Genomic DNA, 9,570 nt, shown 5'->3' on the forward strand with positions numbered 1-9,570 from the left:
AAACATCAAAGAAATAAATAAACTCGGGGGTTTTGGGAAGACATTTTAGGGCTTTCCTTTTAGGTCAGTGAGCACCTATAAATGCTTAGATAAGCAGGCTGTAATGAGCACTTGAATGTAAAAGCAGGTAAATGCAAGAAGTTGCCTTCCTTTATTTAAAATGACACTTATATGCTACAACTCATGACATAATGAATGCAGATCATTCCAGAGGACTGATATCGCTAAGTGCTAAGTAAAGCAGGACATCCTTCAGATTCTTCTAGAAGTGAGGCTTGCTAAGCAATGGAGGGCTGAGGACAATGTGACCATTATGTCCTCAAATCTAATGGAGTGTATGGGCCCACTCACTGGGGCTAGAAAGGGCCACAGGGTACCGGTTAGAAACACAGGCTGTTCATAAACATGAGAGTGTTTTGAGGACCGATTTTTCTGCATGCACAGCTTTCTTACCTTTATGGGAGATACAGAAGACATGTCCAGATGCATACTAATTCCCAAACAGAAGGTTAAATGGGTTTTCAGATGTGTGTTTTATGTTCATTGTATATCACAGTTCATACATTTTGTGAAGCTATGTCAGTGTCACTTTATTCAATGAGAAAATTAATTGACTTACATCTTATTATCTTATTTACTATATTTTAATGTAGTATAGTATAGTACTATATATTCCTTTCAACCCCACTAGACTTTTCCCAATAACTCAGCAGACATTTTCTTTCTGTATCGTTGGAGAGAAAACTCAGGAACATCTTACAGAGGCCAATATTCCTCTAAGCTCCTCTGTAACCCAGACAAGTTTAGATCTGGGCATGCTGCATGTCCTTTGATGACTCCCTGAAGCTCCAGGATAAAGGTCAACTAAAGACTACCACATTATGCCCTTGAACATTGGAGTCTGTGTCTCTCCAGGCCCATCTCCTGCCAGTGTCTTATGCAGATTCTTTGCACCTGCTGTACTGAATGACTAAGTTCTCCAAATACACCAGGGTGTTTCTTTCACATGTTCTGTCTGCTTCAAATGTCCTTGTCTACTGACTCTGTTCAATTAAATTTCACTTGTCCTTTAAGACTCAGAATAAGAACTTTTTCTGATCCTTTTTTTTTTATTTCCTAACGTGATTTATATGCTCCTTCTTGGTGTTCACAGAACAAAATGTATAAGATGCATCATATTAAACCATCATGGTTATTATTTACTTCTTTGTCTTTTTTTGTGTATCTTTCCCACTAAATTCCTACAAATCAATGTTTTGATCATCTTTATACCATAACTTCCTAGCCTGGTAATGTTCACTAAGTGCCCACAGAGAGAAGGAAGGATGAATGAATGAAAGCTTTGCTACCTAGACCTAAGAGAACTTTCTAGAACCAGATGAAGCTAAGCTGGGTCACCAAGGCACTGTGAGTAAACATTATTTGTGACTGCATATAAAGATAACTTGTAAATACACAGGTATGGGGTATAACCATGTTTCTATTTTGGTTTTATACAAACAGTGAGCACTGCTTCAATTGTGTAATACAATCTTGGTGGTAAGTGTGGTGTGTGTATTTGGGAGAGGAAGGGGACTGGGGACTGAATAGCAAATGTGATATATGACTTATGGGGACAGTTCCAACTCTTTTGTTTCATTCATACCTTTTCTACAGGCATTTAAATTGCTTATTGTTTTTACTTTGGATGTTCATATATTTGTAATATATGCATATTTAATATATTTAAATGCATTTCAATGAATAGGGCTATCTATCCATATTTCCTTAGCATCTGTATAATTATTAAAATTTCAAGATCTAAAAAAATATGTTAAAATCACAGTAGGGATAATGAAAACTTAATACACTTGAAATTCTCTAATGGCATTTAAATTTCATGAATTAGTGTGTTTTCTTTGTTATAAATGAGATTTGAAGAACATAAACTTGACTTCAGGCATCTGCTCCATTTCCTCCCATTTGCCCTGTGTGATTTCTTGTGAACATTATTTATATAGATTTGGTTCTAATTAGGGCCTGAAAAGTATTGCTTGGCTATTTAGTCATAACAACATAAGAAATAAGGAAAAATACTGTTTAACTGATTAGAATTTACTACAGCTCAGCATCTGATTGTTGAATGACCCCAGAGTGTCCTTTACCTTAAAATCCCTGCCTGGAAGGCCGTTCCAAACATTTATTACTTGCAGAATGAAAAAGTGCTTTCTTAAGTCTGGGTACTGACTTTATTTTCCTTTAACTTTCATTAAAAGCTCTTTGTGCTCTATAAGCGGAATGAAAAAAGTAATCCACATTATCCCCTCTTAGTATTCTGTGCACTCTCATTAGATCCTGTGTGTCACTTCCATGGCGGGAAAGATATGTTCCACCAATCCTTGTGACTCATTCTTTTCCAGCTATTGTTATCTAGCTTTCACCTTCTTTCTTTTTTTTTCAAATTTAATTAAGTTTGAAAAAATATTGAAATGTAGATATGAACTCTCAAGAGCATTTACTAGACTTAGCAGCATTTAACATTTAGAATTACACATGTAGGATAGATACATCCTGACAAAAGAAAATGAAAGCAACAGCTCTGATGGGCGATGATAAAAACATTTCCTCTCTGGCCAGCATGTGATTAGGTACAATGGCACATAACAGCTTTTTAAGATTTTTGACATTAGGGACCACTTCTTTTATATGCTCTGAATTGTTACTGGCACCCCATTGGTGTTTAATAAATATTAATACTGCTAAGTTTAATAATAAATGAAAAGGGAAAACTGATCTTGAGAAAACCCCATGGTGGATTTATGTTGGAAGATATGGCTCATTGTTTCCAAAGCCAGTTTTCTTTTATTTCAGACATAATGTTAAAGATTTAAAATTTTATATGTTTCATTTTAAAATAGTATAAAGACTATTCATAGCCATTTTTTTTTCATTTAGTGCAGAGTAAAATTTCATTTTCAGATCAAACAGGAACACAGAGACATAAACTAAAATTGTAGACCGATTCATGATGTACAATTGGATATGCAGAGAATTAAGACCAGATGGGCTGTAAAGCTAGCCTCTAAATCTGAACATATAATTCAGTATGTTTTGGCAAAATAATATGGAATACCAATCAGGAAGTGGGTGGGCACTAGAATTGTACTTGTGCATTTTTCTCACCATTCTTTTCTCCTCTGTTGTCAACCACATATTCATGCTTGAAAACTGCCCATCCTGGAGTGAAAGGAGTAGAAGGATAAATGAATATGATGTGCTATACGGGAGGGAAAGGAGTGGAGGTTGTGTGGAGGCAGGTTTTATTCACTGTGATGTTGAATATGGAAATAGGAAGTAGTTCTCCCAGAATAGAAGGCATTTTGTTGAATTTAATGAAATTAAGAAATGTTCATTATATCTTGAAATTATGTATTCTCAAGGACGAGAAGGACATTAGGCCATAACATGTGTCTTTCTGTGTTCAGGTGGAGTTGGACTGTAGCACCCTATATGGAGTTGGCTCATTGAGACTGCTTTTAGGCTGTGACCATACAAAACCAACTGGACACTTTTGACTAAGAAAAGAGTGTCTAAACCAGACAAATAATAGATTTGATTGATTTTACCTACATCCCACCTCTCCCCAAAATTGTCTTATTGAAAAGAGAAACTGTCACATTAATTTATTTTTCTTTGATCTCACCTACTTGTAGAAGAAGTATCTATCACCTATATAAGAGGTATACTTGTAATCCCCACTGTTTAACTAAGAAATTATGTTACCATAAAGATCATTTTTAGTGACTTTGGAATAAGAATGTTTCACTCAAAAAATGTAAGAAAACTTAAAACGTCAAGTACAATGAACTAAATAATTCAATGTCTTTTTCAAAAATCAAGTAAAAAAAAAAGTTGTTATGTGTCTGGAAATATTTGAGTCACAGTTTTTTTTTTTAAACACACCAATTTTGGCATGTGAAGAACCAAAGTATGGGTCAAGTAGACACAAGTTTATACTTGAACTTTTTCAATTTCTAAGGTATTCTTAGATGCTTCAATTTTGACTTGAGAGAGGTTAGATTACCTAGTGTAAAATCCCAAATAGTGTCAAGGTGTATTATGGCAATTGATGTTAACATTAAGCAGGCTTGAAAGTTCTTGCCAGAAATGACACTATAGTTCAAGACCACACCGACTGGCTAGAACTAGGCAACTCTCTGGAAAGCTTTGCTTGTCAAAGATAAAATATTCTGACATGTTTGCATGCCTAAAGTTTAAGCTCTGTGTGGATCACAAATTGGGAGACTAGCCATGGCTACTAAATATACCCTCCTTGCTCTCTTCTCAACTGGACCTGAGACTAAACTGGTAATTTAGGTTACAAGCTTATATTCCATACACAGTCAGTGTGATTGGCAAGCAGCTAAAGAGAAAACTCTAACCTGGGTTGAGGTACAGGAGAGTGTCCTTGAAATATACCTTGCAGATCAATAAAAGCCAAAATGTCAAATTCCATCTTTTAAAAGTCAGTCCTTTATTTTAAAATTGAGATTTTCCTTTTAAGTGAAAATGCCTCTAGGAAACATGATAAATTATGTTTTTAGTATTATCAGAATGCAATCCGTGATAAGAACAGGGATAAATATCTTCTGGGAAGAATCAAGGAAAGGGAACTTAAGAATGGCAAAGAGAGAAACCCTGATTTCAAGTTTTTCCGAGTGCAGTCCTAGGTAATAGGCATAGGTAGCCCAAGGCATCCCACGCTGAAGAAACAGAAGGGAAACTCAGAAAAAAAAAAAAAGCCTCAAGAATGTGATACCATCATGTGGATATTTTCTTCTGTATAAGGCGTTATATAATGATTATATAATAATGTTTTCTGGAGGGAAAGTCACTATAACAATGCAAGAAAATTCAGGAAATAGAAAATAGGAATCATACTGCTGTTAGAAAACAATTTTACTGTTTCTGTTTTATATTTATTTTTGCAAGAATTGGATGTTCAAACTACTAGCAATATAATTTTTAGACATTTTTATAAGTCTTTATATAAGATGATATAAATATTATGGATACTTTCACTTTATCTTTAAACTTTGTAATGGTTGCGAAAATATTCTGTCATCTAGTAAGCTCCCAATTCAATCATTCAGCAATACTTATTTCATACTTGCCACATTCTTGGCCCTGTTCTTGGAACCGGGCATACACCAGAGAACACAAGATCTGAGGGAGAGGGCAGATAAGAAATAAATTAATATTTAATAAGATGATGGGTAGTAATGAGACTTTTGAAGAAAAAAAATCAATTAGGAAAAGGGGACAGAAAATCAGTGAGCAGGAGACTGTTTTAGATGAGATGTTTTACACCTCTCCTAGATGGAGATATTTAGAGACATGAAAGGGGGTGGGTGTTAGTTGTGAAAATCTGAGCAAAGAGAAGAGAAAATACAAAGGCCCTGATATGTAATCATGCTTCAAATTTGGAAACACCTGCAATCCAGATCAGGAGGAGTGTGTTCATCTAGTGAGAGAGTTCTGAATGAGGTCAGCATCACTGAGAGGGCTTCCTGTAGGCTGGGGGCTGAGGAAACAAGGCAAAGACTTTGTATTTACTAGAGGGTTGGAGCCTTTTGATGTTTAAGAACAGGGATGATCTGACCTACATGTTTAACGTTGCATAAGGGGTTGGCCACACAGACAGAGATAAGGGGTGGGATTTAAAAGCAGAGGCAACAGGATTTATTAATAGGTTAATTGCAAGATGTGAGAGCAAGAGAAGATTAAGGATGACCTCGAAATTTTAGGCTTAAATAATTGGTGACATTGACTGTGTCAGAATACATGTTTCAAGAAGTTAAAAACAAGACTCTCATGAAAATATCATGAATGAGAAAATCAGCAAGAGGATTAGTCAGTTCAAAGAAATAACTGGAGAGACAGAAGTTATTTAGGAATGGAAGAAAAAATGCTGGCAAAGGATTGTTAGTTTAGACACCACACTAATTAATAACCTACTATTTAATTAGGCCATAACAGTTTGTATTGTCATCATGATAGGACACAAATCTTCAAGTTGACATGTACTTTAACAGAATGTGAGTATGGTAAATAATATATGTGAGCCACACAGAGGCACTTTTGGGGTTAGTTTATTCAACATAATCCAATATTACATTGAAAATACAGAGTATTCTTCCTTTGTTTTATTATCATATCTTAGATATTTTGTTTTTATGAAAACTTAGTAAACTCTATCAGAAAGACAACCTGTAGGGGAGGATCAGCCATCATTTCATTGCTCATCCATTGTTAAACATTTAATTTATGTATAATATTTTAACATTAGACATAACACTTTGTTCATTTTTTGTATGGGGGGTTGTCCTTAGATTAAATATCCAAGAGAGGAAGTCATTGGGCCTTATCAAATTTTATAAAAAGAAGCATTTGGATTTATTACCAATATATTATTCCAATTAGTTTTATTTTTTGAATTTAGCACAGGAAATACACTTAATACATTTCATAGCATTTTTGTGTGTCACACTAATTACTTTTACCTTATTTCTCAGATTTTGTCTGCTAAAAAACTCTGGACCTTGCTGTGTATATACTGGCAGGGGATAGGGGGTGGTCTTTGGATTTCCAAAACTACTTCTAATTGAAAGGTTTACTTAGAAATTTTAAGTATTGTGTTTGAACCCAGAGCTGAAAATATATTATTATCATTAAATGTGTCAAGTTTTAGTCCATCTGAGAACTGAAAGGAATTATAAGGCATAGTAGTAAGTATCTTTGAAGAAATTACAATTTGCTCTACAGATGATTGTGAATATAGTCTGACAGAAGTATTTTTTAATACCTACAACTAAAAAAATATTTTAATACCTACAACTAAAAAATATTTTTTAAAAAACTGGTTTTGGAGACAGATGAACATAGTCTTTAGAGACAGTTTTTTTTTTAAAAAAAATATTTTTTTAGTTGTAGGTGGACACAATATCTTTATTTGTTTATTTTTATGTGGTGCTGAGGCTCAAACCCAGTACCTCACATGTGCAATGAGCTACAACCCCAGCCCTGGAGACAGTTTTAACAGGCCCTGGATATATTTCTTAGAGTCTCTGATTCTTAGTTTTTGTATCATTTTACATGAGATAATTTTATTCAGACTGTATCGCTGTTTTAAGAATTAAATATGTATGCACAAGCTATCATCAATATTCTGCCTTATCCCACAAAGAATTTTAAGTGACTGAGTAATATTGATAAAGTAGTTATAGCAGAGACTGGCACATAATAAGCAATCAATAAATAGAATCACTGCTATTGTTTTTATTTCTTAAAAACAACAGTGCTCAGTCAGATTGCTGAGATTTTATACTTGTTCCTTGCTTTATATTTTCCTCCACCCTCCTCACCTCCTTCTTCCTGAGAGCTTCCATTTTCCTGGTTCAACTCAGTTTCCTGCTTTTCCTTGAAACCTTCCCATATGCAGCAAGATGAGTCTGCTCCATCCCAGCCCAACTCCTGTTTCCCCAGCACCTAGCACAAGTCTGGCTTATAAATGAATTTCAACCAGTATATCATATGAATAATGGAAAAAGAGTTGAAAAGATCACATAATTACCTATTTTTACAGTTATTTTGTAGAATCAATGATTAAACTAACACAATGCACCCAGAGTTGAGCATTTCTGTAAGCATACACGCAGTGTTACTTAAAGGTTCTCAAGATTGGAAAACCCTTAAATGCTCCTGTAAGGAAAGAGAAAACCATACGCAGCACATCATGGACTTTCTGTCTTCCCCTATCTTCTCTCTCTTTTTTTTTCCTTTGTCAGAACACCACACCCGTGTTATTTTAAAGGCAACAAAGTTTATGACAGGCTTCTTACAACGAGAGCTACAATCACACAGGGATGTAAAAGGAATAGATGCCCCATTAGAAAAACATTAATAAATAAGCACAGATAAAGAACCTGAAGACTGTAGTGTAAAGAACAGCATGCAGGAAGCCAGACTTAATACTGATATGTATTAAGTGGTTGTCTAACAAGTGATTGGCAAAATAGCGTTCAAGAGTTGGATCTGTTACAGATACCATTTGCTGCTTCTTGAGAAGTTTTCTCAACATAATCTTAATGTCATGTTCAACAACCAATAACAGGAAAGGACCACCCACCACAAAGCCCTGGAATGCATATCATCCACCCGCCTTGCTAGAACACTGTCAACAATTAAATTCTGCTGGAGCATACATGTAAATAGGACCCAAAAAGCAAACAGGTGTGCCTTAAACTTGGAAAATCAAAGGCCAAATCTAGATTAAAACAGACACACCAAAGGCCTTTGAGCAGCATTATTTTAAGTAGCTAAGAAGTTGAAATTATAGTCCAATCCAATTAATTTGCATAAAAGAGATATGGGGGATTGTGGCAGTGGTGTCAAACTGCAAGCAGCAGGACAAAACTACTATATATATATATATATATATAATCTTTCTACATAATAAACTAACATCATTTTCATAGTGGACTATAACCTCTGGTGTTAGTTAGCTTTCTAACAGTATAGCAAAATACCTGAGATAATTACCTTAAAAAGATGAAAGGTTTATTTTGGCTTGCAGGTTTGGAGATTCCAGTTCATGACTGTTTGGGACTTCGGTAAAACCTGTCAGAGCAAAACCACATATCTCACAAACTGAGATACAAAGAGCAAGAGTCCCACAATCCCTTGAGAGCCCACCCCCTAATGACTGAAGGACCTTCCATAGACCTCAACTTGAAAGATACCACCACCTTCCAGTAGTGCCACCCTGAGGACCGAAACTTTTAACACATGGACCTCTTGGAGCCATTCAGTATTGAAACCTATAGCATGCCCTGTGCTATTGGTTAACACTGGGTGAACTCCCTGTGTATGTGCTAAGGAATGAGTACTGCACATGTCCAATCAAGGGAGGGTAGTTGTAGTGACATTAGTGTACCCACCCTAGATATCTAGAAATGTAAGTGTCTTCTTGGATTTTCTAAGGTGAAATGATGATTCTATGTTTACAAAATTCTGTGTCCACTGGGTTACAGAATCTGTGGAATCAGAGACTTAAAAACATGTCTCCAGATGACACTACTGGTAGGCATCTGAGCAAACAGGTTTTGTACTGAAGTTCCAGGGAAAGCTAATGGGGGATCTATCCTTATAGACACAGACCTGCAAAAGAAGACCTGGGACACAGGTGAGCAGAGTGAAGTGAACCACAGTGGAGATATTTCAAAAGCGGTAGAGTGTTTGGAAGTCAAGGAATGTGTGGATGGGAGGAGTTATAGATTCAACCTTTGGAGGAAAAAAAAAAGAGAATAATTACAAGAAAAGAACAAGAGAAGGTTGAGATAAACAGAAAAAAATGCATTCAGCTTCTGCAGATAAGAGGAAAAGCTGGGCAATCTGGGGTAAATACAGCCTGGGGGTTTAGTTAGTGACATGAATTAGTACATCTCTGATTAAAAGTATCCTGTTATATTTTTTTTAGACTGGATCCAATAAAAGCAACTGTGAAAATATTTTTATGATTATCTTACTGGG

Source organism: Urocitellus parryii, chromosome 9 (assembly GCF_045843805.1).
Source record: "Urocitellus parryii isolate mUroPar1 chromosome 9, mUroPar1.hap1, whole genome shotgun sequence".
NCBI classification, from domain to species: Eukaryota; Metazoa; Chordata; class Mammalia; order Rodentia; family Sciuridae; genus Urocitellus; species Urocitellus parryii.